Here is a 16,784-nt window from a genome sequence, read left to right as displayed (position 1 = left end):
AGAAGGAACAGCTCAAACAAACTGTGAATCATATGTGAAAACCATCAGGACAATGCTGGCAAGAGTCCACCTCTTTGTAGGCTTGATATGGTTTCGAAATGCCTCTCTCGGGAGCTGAAATGACCATTTTTGGTCAAAAAGGTGCAATGTTTATTTTGCCCTGAAGGCCCGTTCAAAGCGATAACAACCAAATTCAAACCAGAAGACCTGTGGAAATCAATGCAGGAGCACAGGATGAGATGTAATGAAAAACTTCACAAGACTTGGCTTGTTGAGGTTGTTTCCCCCTGTGAGAGGATGCAGGCTGAAGGAGGGGGAGAAGGTAAAAGAGAGTCAGAAAGAAAGAGGAGAAGGCACATGACAAAAAGTTTGATGCAGCTTTTTGAATCAAACTGTGACTGTTGTGGTCCCTGTGGTATCCATCAGATTCCTAATGCCATTTTCTCCCCCTGCCCTCCATGTTCTCTGTCTCTGTCATTATCTTTAATATTACTCTTCATGTCTAACAGTCTGAAGCCTAGTTTTTCTCATTCATCTCATGATTTTACTTCCTGCCTTTGTTCTTTTCCCTCCTTTGTGATTCCTCAGTGTTTCATTACTTCCACCGGCCACTCATTCCCACCCACGTCTCATCACCAGTTACGACCGACATGTGTATATGAAGACCTGTCTTTCCCTTTTCTGTTTGTGCTCTGTGTGCCGTGTCAGTTTTGCCTGCCGATGTGTCTGCATTACCAGCACATTTACATCCTCACATCTTCAGTGGGTGCAGCTTTGCCAAAGCCACTATTATAAAGAGTCCTTTGGCGTTTGTGATGTGATGCATGAATAAGAGCAATCAGTCATTTCTGATGCATCATTTGTCAGTAAGCAGGATTACTGTTGTGTTAACCCAAACCAAAATCTTACCATTTTTTTTTTGTTAACAGCTCTAACTCTAAACGCAACAGAGGAAAAAATTGAACCATGCAATGCAAGACTCTCAAGACTGGTGTATGAAAGACCTTGAAACTGCTGAACTTCCCCCCCCAAAAAACCCCACTGTAGAATCAGGTGATTGTAATAACTAGTAATTAAACGTGAATATTCTGTTACACATGAATTCAAATCTACTCTCTGTGTGGTCTTCGGTGACCCAGATGTTCTTCTTGCAATGCTTTCACAAATTGTATAATAATAATAACTAAGCTGCCCACTGTGTTGTATTGTATTAAGAGTTGGGTGAAGATGCGCACGATGATGAGATGACACAGTAGTCTCCTTGATTTGACTGATTTTTGGCCTTTTGAAGGAATTTTGTTGCTGTCATAAAGATCTCAGTACAGTTTCAGAAGCCTCCCCAGCTCCCAAGGAGCAACATTAAGAGGAAACACTAGTAAATCAGGATATTGGCCTTTGGGGCACAGAGGATGTTCCTGAGCCTGGCCTCTCTCTGTGGACCTAGTTGTTTTAAATGGAAGGCTTGTCTTCTCTTTTTGCAAAGCAGGCCTCGGGAAGGAAGCGTGGACCAGTGTTGTGCTGTGCTTCTGCAGTGCCTAAAATATCCACTTCTTTAAAGGTTCCTGATCTTCAAAAGTCAGAGTTCATAGTTAAGTATAAATGATGCACAACTTGAAATAAATATAAACTCCTTCTGTCATTTGTTCCATTTATATTTCCTGCATTGTCAGTAATTTTGAGACCAAATCTTATTTAAAGGATTTATTTTTGAGCCACCTTGAAATTTAAACGTAATGCAAAATTACACATGCTACATCTGGTTTAAAAACAAGAAAACAAAGGAAACAATCTTCTAGTGAGCCATTGAGCAAAGATTGGAATCCATTATTCAGCTTAAGCCAACCACCCGCATGAAATGTAATTTGCATGTATAATAATGCTAACAAAAGCAATGCAGAGCAGGAAAAAAGATCTTTCCCTGGCACAAAGGAGCCAACAGAGCAGAGCTCACTGAGCAACAAAAGGACTGGTGCTGCAAATATCTCATTCATGGTTGTTTTCCAGAGGTGTTCAGTGTACTGAGAAATGTGAATGTACCATCATGGTTTACTTTTTGTCACAATGAAACAAATGAGTTACATATAGTTACAATACTGAATGGCTAAATATCAAGGTGAAAAATGAGAGTCAGTTTGAAAAGACTGTGTGTTATCCAGGTTAAAGTGTCTGTGAAAGTTTAGTTGGGTACAGTGGTTGTTTAAGTAGAACGGTTGCTAAAATGTCACTGCTAATACTGGATTCCATTTCAAATTGAAAGCTGGAAATTTTGAGTTCCCAGTCAGGATTTTTAACTGGAACAAAAGGAGTTTTAACTGACCCTCAGGTCAGACCTGACTTTGCAATCCAAGATGGCAACAAGGGACATAAACGGTAGCAAAACTGCAGATGTCTGTACTACCACTGTTGTGTGACTCACAAAATAAGCTAAACACAAAGGCTATGTTTGGAAATGTGCTGCAGTGGAAGATCAGGACATGCTTTAAGAGCACAAAAACAGGCACTGCATTAGACTTACAGATTACTAGTAATGGCTTAATGGCTCTACCTTGCTAGGGAGCAAAACAAAGCCTGTTTTTCATTTACTAGTACTTAGAAGGCAGTCAACTCAGATATTCTGTCACTCTCCAGCTCTGACGTCTGAGTTAAAAGTGCATTAATCTGCAAAACTGTAGTTTTTCTAATGGCCACTTGAGGCTGATTCCAAGAGCAAGTCTGTTCCTTATTGACTCAAAGGTTAAAATATCCAACTTTAGAGTATTAAAAAAGCATGTTTAGAGGCTTGGACATTTTCTTTTCACCATTATGGTTCATCTTTTGCCTTCATAATCACTTTATGGGTATTTTGTTTAATATTGTTTTTTTGTAACTGACTCTTATGGATAATGGAATCAGAGCCATGGCATGCATTAAGTCAGCGGTCCCCAACCTTTTTTGCGCCACGGACCAGTTTATGCCCGACAATATTTTCATGGACCGGCCTTTAAGGTGTCGCGGATAAATACAACAAAATAAAACTAGTACCGGTACCGGAAAAAAGAAAATTTATTCATAACACACTTGAAAAGACCCAGGAAAACAGAGTAAACGATAACAAAATAACGCTGAAAACCAATAAAAACCCTGAAAACTATACATTTCACACCTGAGCCTCAACTCTCGCGGCCCGGTACCAAACGACTCACGGACCGGCACCGGTCCGAGGCCCGGGGGTTGGGGACCGCTGATTTAAGTGACAGATGAAGGCAATAAGCATTTCACCCATTTCGACTTGGTCTGATCTCAACTGACTGAAGTTGCTGAACTGAATCTTGAGGTTGTGTTTTTCCATCTGTGCCCTCTGGATTATTATTATTTTAACTCATTATTGATAAATAATAAGTGATTTGAGTTTTTAGTCTATTTAGCCGTAACAAGGTTAAATTTGTGTCTGTGCATTGCACCAGTACAGTATATGGATACAGTTTGGTACTGTATATGGCTCCAAAGGAACAGTATCAAAGTAGCCATAATGCTAACAAAAAGGTGTAGTTCAAAACGAGTAGATGACATCAAGGTGATGTGGTATCCATCTTTTACACTGCCTCTATGTTTAGCATGTATGCCACCTTAATTTAAGAATGTCACCGGGTTCGTCAGCAACACATTTCACTCTAGACCATAAATGTAAATCTAGATAGCTCGAACAGAAAGAAATGTCTGTTTATTCATGAAACGTTAACACATTTTACAGGATAAATGAAAACTCTGACATGCATGTGTAACAAGTGTCACCTGGCAGTTTGTTGCTTTCTGCCAGGTGATTGGCTGAAGAGCTGTGAAAAGGTAGTGGGTGTGTGGGGTGAAGTCAGCGCTCTTCTGTGGAAAAAACCAGAGGCAATTAATTCACTCAGGTGCGAGTGGGTATACTGTCGGTAAGAGACTTTTGCCATTTTTGTTTGGATCGTTTGCTATTGCATGTGCCTATTTTTAATGTGTCATTGGACTTTTTTAGTGTGACCACGAATTTTAATAGAAGAATTGATCAAGCCCTAGATCGACTGCGCGCAGGGAAACTGATCAATATTGTAGGTATATTGAGTGTTTGTTTTAGCTTCATGATTTTGAATGGTTTTATAAAATTGATATTTTATTGGGTAATATTTTAATTGATAATGTTGTTTGTTTTTCAGCTGTGCTGTTTCTGCTGTCCTTTTTTTCGTTCTTTTGATTGATTTGTAATTTTGTTTTGGTTAGTCCGTCCAGCCGTAAAGGCGGTTATTGATTGAGAGTAAGTTGTGTAAGGGCGGACTAACCTCCTTTTTGTTTTTTGTTTAATTGTTTGTGCCACTTCCCTTTTTCTCCCAGATCACAGGCCATACATAGCACTGATTCCCAGCTGCGCTGAGACCCGAATTGTTTGCAGTGTGTGCCACGATTGCAGTGTCGCTAAGCGGGGTGTGACGGGTTGCAGTGTTGTTATTTTCGCACAGTTTGTGTGGTAAGTCTCATGTGCAGCTGGGATATCAGCAGGATGTGTTGTAAGTCCTGTCTGGAAATGACTGGGAATTATTATGTCTAACTTATGTAATAAATAAACGATTAATTTATTTCTTTGCCCGGTTTACTCATCCCTTGTCCTCGGTTACACATGTTTGAGCTGCCACACAAGTCATGAACTAGCTGTTGAGGTTTGTTTGCTTTAAACCAAAGTCGACTAACAGAGAGAACAAATGATTAAGCTTAAATATACCTGTAGTTATGCTAACATTGCTAAAAATGATACAGATCTATTATATCATTATATTCTGACTCAGTTTCATAATTAGGCAGTGAATGTTGGTCAGGTACTTTGATTTCTTCTACAGACTTGATTTTTTTTCTCCCCCACATTCACTGGACGTATAGTCAGACATTTAAAATCCAGATGATGGAACTCGAGTAGAGTAATACCAGTGGGTGATCCCCTGTTGATGTCATTAATCGCTGCAGAAGACGTCAATTTATGTCTGGTGGAGTAAAAAGCACCCACATGTCATCTGAGCCGGGAGCGAGCCCCCGCAGGTTTCTTGGCACGCTTGACTTCAATGCATAATATTGACAATGTGTGACTTTCAGTGTGTTTGTTTTAGTATGTTTTACGTTCTTTGGATTACAGTTAGCAGCTAGCAAGTGACAGCTATGTACATCCTGTTTGGGAGGTCACATGTTGATCTCAGTGACAGCAGAATATAATATGTGTATATATTACCTTTCCAAAGTTTAAAAAAAAAAAAAAAAGACAAAGAGACAAAGACGGATTCTAATGGTTCACTTTAAGAGTAAAGTGGTTTTTAGCTGCATCACAGTTCACGGAGCAACCATGTCAATAATCACACAAGGTATTTTCAAGCCAGTCAATACCAGTTTTATGTATATCTAATAAATATGAGCCAGAAAGAATCTACCTCAGCTTCGCTTAGCAGAAAAAAAAAAATCATTTTCTTTCTTGTTTAATTCATTCAAAAACTCAAAGGTAAAAATAACTAGATGGGTTTTCACAAACCTTTGTGCTATAGTACCTCCTATGAAGCAAAACTTTACTGATCAGACACCAAATGTTGGGGAGCAATCAACAGCTGGAGACGTTATTTAACCAAGCAGCAGCCACACGGATTGATGACAGCCATATGCTAAAGCCTGCTGTTCCTCCAACTTTAGGCTGGATTCAAATGCAAGTCATTCTCCACACACTCCCATGATCATGCCCATCTTTATAAGAGAAATAAACATATTTACATATTACTTGGATTTTATATCCAACTTCCCCCTTCATGACATCTATAAAGGGAATTAACTGCAGATAATTTATTTGAATTTCACTAGCAGACCACACTTCACACACTTCCTCCCCTGACTGCTCCACCATCCCTCCCCATTTAGTTCTCCCCTCCCCAATCCTCACTGATGTTTTCCCTAAACTAGGCCCAGATCTTTGATCTTTGATCACTCCTCCCACCATTCTCTTTTTATAAACATTGTCTAATCGTATTTAAGGTGTGGTCCCTGCAAGTGAAATTGTACAAACGCCTTAAATTATGCTTAATTAACATGTGAATGCAGTCTTTTCCTCTTCACCGCTTCACTCTTCAGTTGTTTCTGCTTATCCAGTTCACAGAATTAGGGAGAATAAATCTACCATATATCTGTTGACATATGACATGACCAGTAAACATTTAGGCCAGGATATATATGTGTATATATCTATATAGGATTACCTAGGCAACTGAAATCTGGACTTTTGACTAGCAACCAACAAGCAGTCAAGTTAGTGAATTGTATCCTCTGCCGAGGACCCTTAAAAAGTGTGAAAAACATGATTAATCAAATAGCACAGAATAGCACGTATAAACATACAGCTGTGGTCCCAAATGGCCCCAATCACTAAGCTGAAGGTTAATAGTCACTAATGGGCTTGTTTTAGTCACAGCACTGACTATCTCCACTTACACTGACCTCTCTGCTATACCTACTTAGCATTTATGCTCTAATGGCTCAAAGGGATCCTCGCTGCTTTGTTAATGTACTTTTTGCAGCTAATGTCTGCAGTCAGCTTGAACTCAAATGGAGAAAGAGGAGGAAAGTTACCTCCAACCACCAATTTGCAAACTTGCAGTGGCAAATAAAATATGAGCACTGACGATGCAGCACATTTTATTTGGGATATTTCACATCTCGCACAGTTGATAATGTTGCTTGAGTCAGCTGCCACACTTCATTCCCCTCTCTGTTTTCCACAAGTCCTTCACTGTTACCTTGGAGATAACTTAGCCTTGCATGCACACACAGACAGCGACACAAATATCACACACACACACAGACACGGTAATCCCTGTGGGAAAGCCAGTAAAAGCTTGTGATGAGGTTTTTGGAAGATAGGGGGAGCATTCATTACCTGTAAGTGATAGCCTCAGAATCTGAACAGAGGAGCCATGCAGACCAACAGGTTCTGCTGGTAAGTGTTCATCATTACAGAGTGACAACATTTTCATGAACATAGCAAAGGCAAGATGTGAGTTTTCTTAAGTGGTTCCCCCGCATTTCGAACAATCCAAATGACTTCAACTTCTTATAATCCTTTCTGAAAATGCAAGTATTAAAACTCAAGAGATAAGAGAAAAGAAGTCATCATTACCTCCTGACTCCTGGAGTTTTAGAAACTCTATGGATCACAGCCATCTGCTTCATTAGTCTCTCCTCCAAAAATCAGGCCAGCTTTGGTAATGGTCTGCCTTGAAGGCTTCTGCTTCTTTCATGCTTTCAGCTTGATTTATTGTGAAGTTGGAGTTTACGGGAGAGCACTTCAAGCTTGGCGAATGTTTCAGCGAGGTGAACACGACAAGCTACAACTTTGTCACATCAATAAAGAAAAAGAGGAGAAGACGAAAGAGTGCCGTCACTTTCTCTGTCATCCAAAAACACTTTCAAAAATGCATTCAGGTTGAACAATGCCCTTTCTAAATATGTCAACACAGGCGGGTAGGTTATTGACATGTAACAGGATGTAAATGGCTCCAACGACGCGACATTTTCTGGCTTTTTCCTCCTCTGTCACTCTTCAAGCAAAACACCCACAAATGAGCTTCCTGATTCCACTCATTAAATCTTATAGTGTATTTAGCTGTAATTGCTTTCCCCCCGCCACACATTCCTCCTTATGTATTTCAGAGGCTTAAGAAAGCAGCAGGAGAAGCAAACTCGATGCAGAGGATCAGTTCAGTGGCAGACGCAGCGTGTTTAGAGTGGAAGGACCACTGTCTTCAATTCAAAGTTGGCTAAACATGGCAGCTTTTCAGAAGTCTAGTCGCAGAAAAGAAGATAAACATGGTAGATAGCTGGCAAAGAATACAAGTGAGTAAAAGTGCAGTTTTTCCATTTGAATTTACGGGTTATGCCGGGTCAACACAAAGCTGAAAGTCACTGTTTGGCTTTTGTGAAAAATGTTAAATCTATAAAGCTACAATATGGGGTCTTTTCAGCAGAGCACACTGTGCTGAATGAGATGCCCTGGGGCAAATAAATCACTCGGCTGCTAAAGGCTGCTCCAAAATTAAATACATTTTTCCACTAAGTTTTCTGTAGACGCCTCAAATCCAGAAATTATATGGAGCTAGCTGCTTCATTAACTTCTGTGACCCAGGGCGTGCTCTTACTTTGGATGTTTTGCACTTAACTTATTAAGATAACAAAACAAACAGCATTTACGCCAGAATTTATATGTACATCTGCCACATAAGGAGTGCATCCGACAAATGCTGGCTCAAGATCCAGCTGCTTCTTCCTTTAAAGGTATCAGACCACTGTTGTGTATTTGCTAGATGACAATTTTATGTGTTTTGTGTGCAACCTTTTAAGAGTCCTCATCTTGGAGCTGCTTGGAGAGTAAACGGGAACAAACAAAAAGACAAGAGGCTTAGTCATACCAGCAGCTACAAACTCTCACTGAAACATACACACACACACACACACTGCAGGATTTCATGTTTTGATTCTTGTACTCACACACAGACAAAATATTCCTCTTTTCTACACAATATGCTGATGTAAAGATGCATGTGAAATGCAAGGAGACTCGTAGTTTAGGGTAAAAACATTGTCATAATGGGATCTCTCCACAAGCTTAAGACTTCAGCCAACACTGGCATCTGTTCTGTGGCTCTGTGAGACAGGGCAGAGGCACAGAGAGGAAAGTAAAAACACCAGATTATTTTCAACCCACCACAAATCTGTTATGCAGAGCGCTAAATAACAACATGTCAGAGGAAAGCTGCAGTTTGTCAGGGCGCTTTGAATCCCTTATTTGCATTTAGCGCGTATTTCATTCAGGTGCAGATCTCGTACTGAATTTTCTCACCGATGACTTTCAGTTCTCTTTTATCATCATTAGGGATTGAATATGTTTTGAGCTTTTGCAGTATTTTCTCTCCTTTACTCTGATTTGGCTTAAAATAAGATATTGTTTTTGCTTTAACTCCTTTAAAATGCATTTTATGTAATTTATGTAATAAATTATTTATTTCTTATATAACTTTGCAAAATGGCCCCACTTTAAATGAGCTCAGTGAAATCTGTAGTGTATTTTTCCCACAGAGCATGCTAAAATGATCCCAGACACACATGTTTAGAAGCCGGTTGACAACCAATGGTTGCCAGGCGGTGGTTTGCAGACAAGCTGCATCTTCCGTGCAAACCAAGGGCAACCAAAGCAATCAGAAACAGGTTTTTGATGTTGCACCCTGTCTTTGCCATCGATTTCACTCAGTGAATGCCAGCAACCTTAAGCAACAACTTACTAACCAGTACAGGATTACCTTAGTAACTGGAGGTTTTAGGGGGTCACTGACTGATCACTAGAACTATGTGACTGAGGCCTTAGCCCTTGTTCTTGCCCTCGTGAATGGCACCACACCACACTAGCCACACCTCTCAATTTTCTCACGTTTGCTGTTGCTGCTGGAGCAATTTTCAAACTGGACGAACTTGAGGTAAGACTGTGTGAATAAGTCCGTCACTTCCAGTTGGCACAGAACTCATAGATGGAGTCTCTGCAATCGTGCAGAAGATTGCAAATTGACAAAAAGTGCATTAACGGCGAATATAACTGGCTGTGTGATGACATCCACTAATGTGGCAGGCAAGAAAGAGCTATTAGGTTATGGTTTTGTCATAGACTTTATTAAAAGACACAGTTTTGGGGTCTTGTTTCTTAAACCTGCAGTCTTTCTAATAGCCAACACTGGGCGACTCCCTTGGTTGCAAAAAGAAGCAACGTGATTCATGAGGGAAAATGACCTCATTACACAATTTCCCAATAAGCTTAAGGTCTGAATTTCAAGTCTTATTTAATAACTAAATATTCAGTTTGTGATTTCTGGTCACATTTAGAGTAAAGTTAACTAACATAGGGCAGAGCTATCTCAGGAGTCACAAGCCTTGATTCATGTTTCAAAAAAGCAAGATGGGAACTGCTAACGTGTCCAAATCAAGGTGCCAAAACACGATGCCACAGACCATCTCTTATATTCAGCTTATGGATTTAAAGTGGATGCTGCACCGGGTTTTTGTGATGATCAGAAATCTCAGCATGAAAGCGATGCCGTCATGACCCGGCCCTGGATAAATGTCAGAAAATGGATGGATGGATGTAGTTAATGTACAGAAACAACTAGAAATATCCTGTATTTTACATGATGTATAAACAATGTGTCAGACAAAAATTCTTGCAAAAAATACACGAGTTAATGTTTTACTTTGTTTTAGGTAAGATTGTGTCACATTTAGGATGAACTCTGTGTGCTTTGGTGCATGCACGTACATTTCCACCCCCACTCAAATGGAAAGGCCACCTGTGTCGTCCCACGCCGTCCCTGACGGCTGCAGCTCCTGATTTTCCTGTTTCCTCTAAGAGGTGGATTTGGAAAAAATCCTGCAGAAACAAAACAGGGACTCCCAGGCAGATAATGTGGCAGCCAGCACAGGTTTCTATTAGAACGCATTACTTTTGTTTGATAGAGTTGGCCTTGATTTCAAGTGAAACCAGCTGCAGTGGTTTTCTCTGAAGATCACATCTGAGACGTTTTATATACTAAAAATAATAACAGGCATAATTAGGCGCTGCTTAGATGCTTGTTTGTGTATAAGCACTTCCTAAGTCAGTCAGCTGTGTATTTGAAATCTCTGAAATGGGGCATTAGTGCTCCTAAGGTCTGAATTAAAAACAAAGCTAAATCCACCACAGCAGAGTCTTCATTCAGTTTTACTTTCTCATTGTGGATGGGATCTATTCACAGTCATATATGGGAGTTTTTATATATAGAGAGAGGTTGCTTTTGAGGTTAAGGTTTTCCCACAATCAAATTCTGTGTTGTGACTGTATTGAGGGCAGTTTGTGGCTTTGACTCATTGTTTGACAATTACTGAGCCACAAAAACGATGACAGATCAGTTTTACGCGCAGCCAAATGGAAGTGACAGTCTTTGGACACCAGTAAACCATGTAATTAGTATCACTGCCAGCCATTTAACATTGTTTTACGGCTAAATTAATGGCACATAAAGATGTTGAGATTTCCATCCCTCCTTAAGTGTCTTTTTTTTATTCGCTTTAACAGTGTCCCCAATAAAAATCGAATGCCCTCAACTGGCATACACTTTTATTCCCAGTCAGAATCTTTGGATTTTCTTGTCAATTCCTTGATCTGACAAGTTGTCTATAGACTCAGCCTCAGTATCGTTCTTGTGGAGTAGAAAAAGGGTGACTGTTGTCTGCTTTGCTCTTCTCTGTTACCAATTATATGTAGCCCCTTTTTTTTAATCTGTAAAAAGGACCAAATGTGGTACTTAAATGCACTTTAGAGTGTACTTGAAAGCACCAAACTGATTTCTGCTACATTATTAGTAATCAGTTGTTGATTAAAAAAGGGGATTAAAGACACATCCTGATACAGAGAGTCAAAGTTCAGCTGATTCAGGACAGGAACAGGGGATTCCCTCATTACTGATGACTAAGAACATTTTCCAGGATGAGTCTTTGTTTTCCTTCCAGTGAAATCCCCTGTGGGTAATAAACATGACCAGGTGTTTTTCATATATAAAAACAATGGATGGTGAAGTGTGGTGACAAAGCTACTGTGGCATTTTCTCCACTGAGCCAATTGTCTCCTTAACACTAACATCCCCACCACTGCAAACCTAACCTGTCAAACTTGCCAGGTGGGGATAAAATAAAAGCTGCTATATGAGACGATATGAACCTTCAACTTGACAATGTTATTAAGGAACTAATAATGTGTTGCTAAGTGCGCATATTTCATTTCAGCTCTGTGTGAGTCTGCCCGTTTCCCTGCTCTCCTCTGATATCTGCACACATGAATGCTATAAAATCTCTGAACAATAATGGGGTTCACAGTTGGTATAGGCATGATTTTTTTTTTTTTTTTTTTTTTTTTTTTTAAATATTTCAGCAGTCACTAAGTTTTTTTATTTAAAAAAAAAAAAGAAAAGCATAATTTTATGTGAGGATTTTTGGGAGATAAACATTTTATGTTATTGCTATAAATTGCCCCACATTTTCCCTGAAGTCTCGCAGGGTGTATGTCGCGGTAATGCACCTGGAAGCTGGATTCTGACCTCCGTTAAACAAAATAAAAAGAATGCTAACTATGTGATCAGTTTCCTATAGTGCAGTTCACTCTTATTTTGAAAACAGGGCCTTCTCCTAAGGCTGATTTAAAGGCTAGGCTTCACTTCAGCTGCTTCCCCACAGAGGATTTTATCGCACAGTCCAACATCACTGTCTTGGACTCCAGCTGGTTGTGGTAGCTCATTTGCTGCGAGCTGATGGGCTAGTCGAAGGTTGGCACATCGAGCTCACTTAGAGGAACTCAGGTCAGAAACTCACTGAAGAAGCAGCTGATTTTACTCACACTTACTCAACTGTCAGGGAAATTTTTTTTTTTTTTAGTTTAAATAGTCGCTTTCCTTTCTTAATTTTCAGACTTGTTCAGACTTTCTTTTAAATATAATGAGAAATCAAGTGAAACGCTCACACAGTCGACTCTCGTTTAGCACCCCTCCCCCTGCTTTACCAGCTGAGGTCTGGTCCACATCTGTGTTGCCACCACAATTGCTGGCCTTACACAAAAGTGTGTGTGCAGATTCCCCGCTGTTCTCACCTGAGGCGAGCGTGTTTGTTCATGTAGCAGCTTCTTAAAACACTCCCACTGAGGCGGCACCTTTTTCTGTACGCACAGACAGCTTTCTTCACATTTTACACACACACACACACACACACACACACACACACACACACACACACACACACACACACACACACACACACACACACACACACACACACACCAAATTTAAAGCGCAGTGATATAAAATGCAGCAATACCTTGAAGATAGCAGGAAAGAGGCCTCAGCTGTCTTCAGTCCAGAGGAATGCTTTCAATCTGGAAAACGCTCAAGGCTTTCAAATGACAGTTGGCACCAGTGGCGTCCTACATACGACTGTATGTGCAGGGATTTATTATGCCTGTAAAGCTTGCATTCTTGTGTGACTGGATATGTGCGTCTGCCAGCATTTTGCAAGGGCAAGATAACGGACAGGAGAAGTGAAGGGGAATCGTGGCTTTTGAGGTAACTAGTGGCGAATTAATAATCACAGGTAATCAAATTGTCTTTGATATCACAACTGGCAAACGGGTCTCCTCTTTTAACTCCTAAAGATGACAACTTGAGACACATGAATAGTGAATATAAAGCGGATTACTTCATTTATATCTATGACTATATGAGGGAGGGGAACAGGGGACAGACACGAGCTTTGGACAGGGAGTAACTTCACAATGTATAATAATAATTTTTTTTTTTATTCCACTTTCAAGTAGTTGTATTTGATTACTTTGTGGAGCATACTTAAAATGTTTCAGATTACTTTCAAATTTACAAACCTGGTTACGTATAATCCATATAGAGCTAAGCTGCAGCATTTCAATCACTATAAAAACAGCAAAGTCCCTGCGAGGCCTCTTTCTAGGCAATGCTTACATATCCATGTTTGTGAGGAGTCAGAATCAGCCATACAAAGTACAGATTGTTGTATAATTTTGATGTAAAAAAAAAAATTTCATTCAAATCAAAGATGTGTGCAAAATAGATAACTCTAGCTAACTACCTGCTCTCTATACAGTTGTTTGGGACTGTAATGTATTTGGTTAGATTAACGCAGCGTGTCCACACTGTGTGTTACCAGTTTCACTTTCAAATCCACCAGCGACAAACTGGGCTGCCACACTCATTGCACTTGCATGCAGCATCTGCAGAAATGTGTTTGGTATCGCAAATTCCATGCTTTGCTTGAAAGTGTGCACTGCGCAAACTGAGTGGCTAGCTGAATGGCATGCCACTGAGCAACTCTTTGGCTTTTTATCTCTTACACACACACACCTGGTCAAAACTGACGGACATCTGAATGAAGACCTGCTTTGCTTCCATCTGGGCATTCCTACAGACTATGAGATGGTTTTTGGGTGGTAGGAACCTCCCATGTAGGACTCCAGACGTCTTCTGGAGCTGAAACAAGCATCTGCTGAGGTAGAGGGACCTCTGTGTAGCCCTGAAATATTCTCGTTTTTCAGATGTTGGTAGGTTAAGCTTCACTTTTCAAATCAAAATCTTCATCATTCTTTTATATTGTTTATGGTTTGTATGCTGGCCGTCACACAGACTGCACATCTCTCACACACAAAACAACGAAACAAACAAGACAGCGAGATCCAGTGGTGTAAGCCAGTCACTATGTTTTAATCAATCCATCTAAGTCCATCTTATTAAAGTTTTTTAAATAATCTTAGTGGCTCTTTCCCACAGTCCAAAGGAATGTAAAACCAAGCTTGGATATTTTGAATGGGTATAATTGTCTTGCATTTTTCAGTACTTCTTCTTCTATTGGTCTGGTCACTCAAGCAGAGTTAATAAAATGCATTGGAGATGCTTCAGCTTTATCTTTGGGTGCATTAGCTTGTACTTTTTCCTCATGAGTTTGTGCTACAAGCAGTGAAAAACTCACATTGGTACTGTATTGGAAATCTTTGGCAGTTGACTTTTCTAAACCCAGGAGCGACTGCTGTATAAACCCTCTGTGCCTCTTGCATACTTTATGAACAATCCAATGAATCTTTAAGCTGCACAGAGTGGGTAAAAGGCCCCAAGGAGCAGATTTTTGTGTCTTTTCTTTTAAATATTAAACAGTAGTAAATAGTTGCCTGCTGTAGGTCTCCAGGGAAATGGGGAGGTGAAGCATTATGGATAATCCTGCTACCAAAGCAGCAAATGTAGCCTGCAGTGAGGGGTGAACGGTGAATGACTGTCAAATAAAAGGCCATGAGAACAAAAATGATCTGATCTGTGTTGCTAATTTTATAGGGTTAGTTATTTTTCTCATAGTTGTAATTTTCCTGTTCTCAGCTTCTACTTTACTTCTGGTTTGCCACTGGTGTTCTCATGGCTCTTTATTATTTTTTGCATTTTGTGGCACTGAAATGTGGGGAATCCCAAGGGAAATCCTGACCATCTACTGCACTGTTTTTCAAAAGAAATTAGGATTTTTTTTTTTTTTTAAATTAACAAATACCTTAACAGTAAAGCTGTCATATCCACACATTCATCCATCAATTTCTTTAACCACTAACCCAAGAGTCTCTGGAAGGAGTGGATGGGTGTAGTGCGAGCCCAGGTACATCTTGGACAGATTGCTATCTGTGTTGAATACCCAGTGGATACAAGTGGAATATGCAAACTCCACATAGATAGGGCCCAAGAACCCAGGGTGGGTGAAATTGCTTCCCTCCTGATTGTTCTACAATCAGCTTTAAGGGGTGTTACTGCAAACTGGAAGCATTTAAGAAGCAACACAGCAAATCTGATCACAGTTACCGGGCGGGGTTACCGAATGCTGAAGTCCCCAATGATTTGCTGACTCAAATGCTGCAAAGTTCCAGGCTTGTTCTGGCATTAACACCAGCACAACAATTATGTGCTGGGAGCTTCATGGCATGGATTTCCATGGCCAAGCAGCACCCGTAGGTGTATTGTGTAGGTGGCCCAGTACTTTTGTCCATACAATGTAGTTTTGTCCAGGAGAGTGTATTAGTATTTCCCATCAATATTGTACTCATAGTCTTTATTTATGAAGTCCCTTGTTGTCACCATCTTGAGCAGAGCTGTGACATCTGTACTGTTTTACCTGTCTCTTTGTCATTCACACACTGTATTCTGTGACTTTCATTTCTCTTCTCTCCAGAGCATACCTCAACCTCTCCAGGCTCTCTTCCACCTGCTCCCTACTCTCACTACAGTTCACAATGACTCCTGCCTGACCTCATCTGTCAACCTTTCCTTCACCACTGTAAATGAAGAAGGGCTAAGAGCAGACCCCTGATGTAACACCCTACCTTGAACCCATCAGCCACTCCACATCTCACCACTTTCTTGCTGTCCTCATGCATGCACCACCTTTGCATTCCTCTCTGCCACTCGTGACTTTCACCTTGGCCTATCATGCTTTCCCTACATCCACAAAGACACACAACTCCTTCTGACTTTCCCTATACTTCTGTTAACACTCTCAAAGCAAACACTGGATATATAGTGCTCTTTCTCGGCATAAAGCAATACTGACACTCACTGATTGTGCCTTCTCTCTGTTTAACATTGCTCCAACAGCTCTTTCCCATGTCTTCATTCTTTGTAGCGTCATCACTCATGTAGTTACCACAGCTCTGCACATAAACCTCATTCTTGTAAGTCAGTACCAGTACATTTTCCTGGACATGTCCAGATCTCCACAGGTGTGTCATCTGGTACAACCACATTTCCACCTACCATTTGTACCTGTAATTAGATATAGTAATAGGTTTCAGACATTAATTATATAGGAAAATATAAGAACAGTCCACTATTTTTTGCAGTGGTGTGAAAAAATGCTTGCCTGTTTCCTGATTTCCTATTTTGTTTTATGTTTGCAGCAACAACTGCAATCAAGCATTTGCAAGACTGTCAATGAGTCTCTCACAGCGCTATGGTGGAATTTTGGCCCACTCATCTGTGCAGAGTTGTTGTAATTTGGCCACACTGGATGGTTTTTAAGCATAAACCTTTTTAATGTCACGTCACAGTATGTCAATGGGATTCAGGTCAGGACTTTCACTAGGCAACTCCGAAGTCTTAATTTTGATTTTTCTTAATAAGCCATTCAGAAGTGGA

General features: G+C 40.3%; 1 protein-coding gene and 1 long non-coding RNA gene across 4 annotated transcripts in view; both read left to right on the top strand.

Moving 5' to 3' along the window:
- Positions 1-16,784, top strand: part of LOC120741187 (collagen alpha-1(XVIII) chain-like) — a 128,735-nt gene that overhangs the window by 32,318 nt on the left and 79,633 nt on the right. The window lies entirely within an intron of this gene.
- Positions 3,225-4,622, top strand: LOC120741192. Its single transcript, XR_005697570.1, has 3 exons — positions 3,225-4,064; positions 4,170-4,267; positions 4,345-4,622. It is a non-coding gene; the product is annotated as an uncharacterized LOC120741192 (long non-coding RNA).

Source organism: Simochromis diagramma, unplaced genomic scaffold (assembly GCF_900408965.1).
Source record: "Simochromis diagramma unplaced genomic scaffold, fSimDia1.1 OVJJ01000602.1, whole genome shotgun sequence".
NCBI lineage: Eukaryota > Metazoa > Chordata > Actinopteri > Cichliformes > Cichlidae > Simochromis > Simochromis diagramma.
This window is presented reverse-complemented; position numbering and strand designations above follow the sequence as displayed.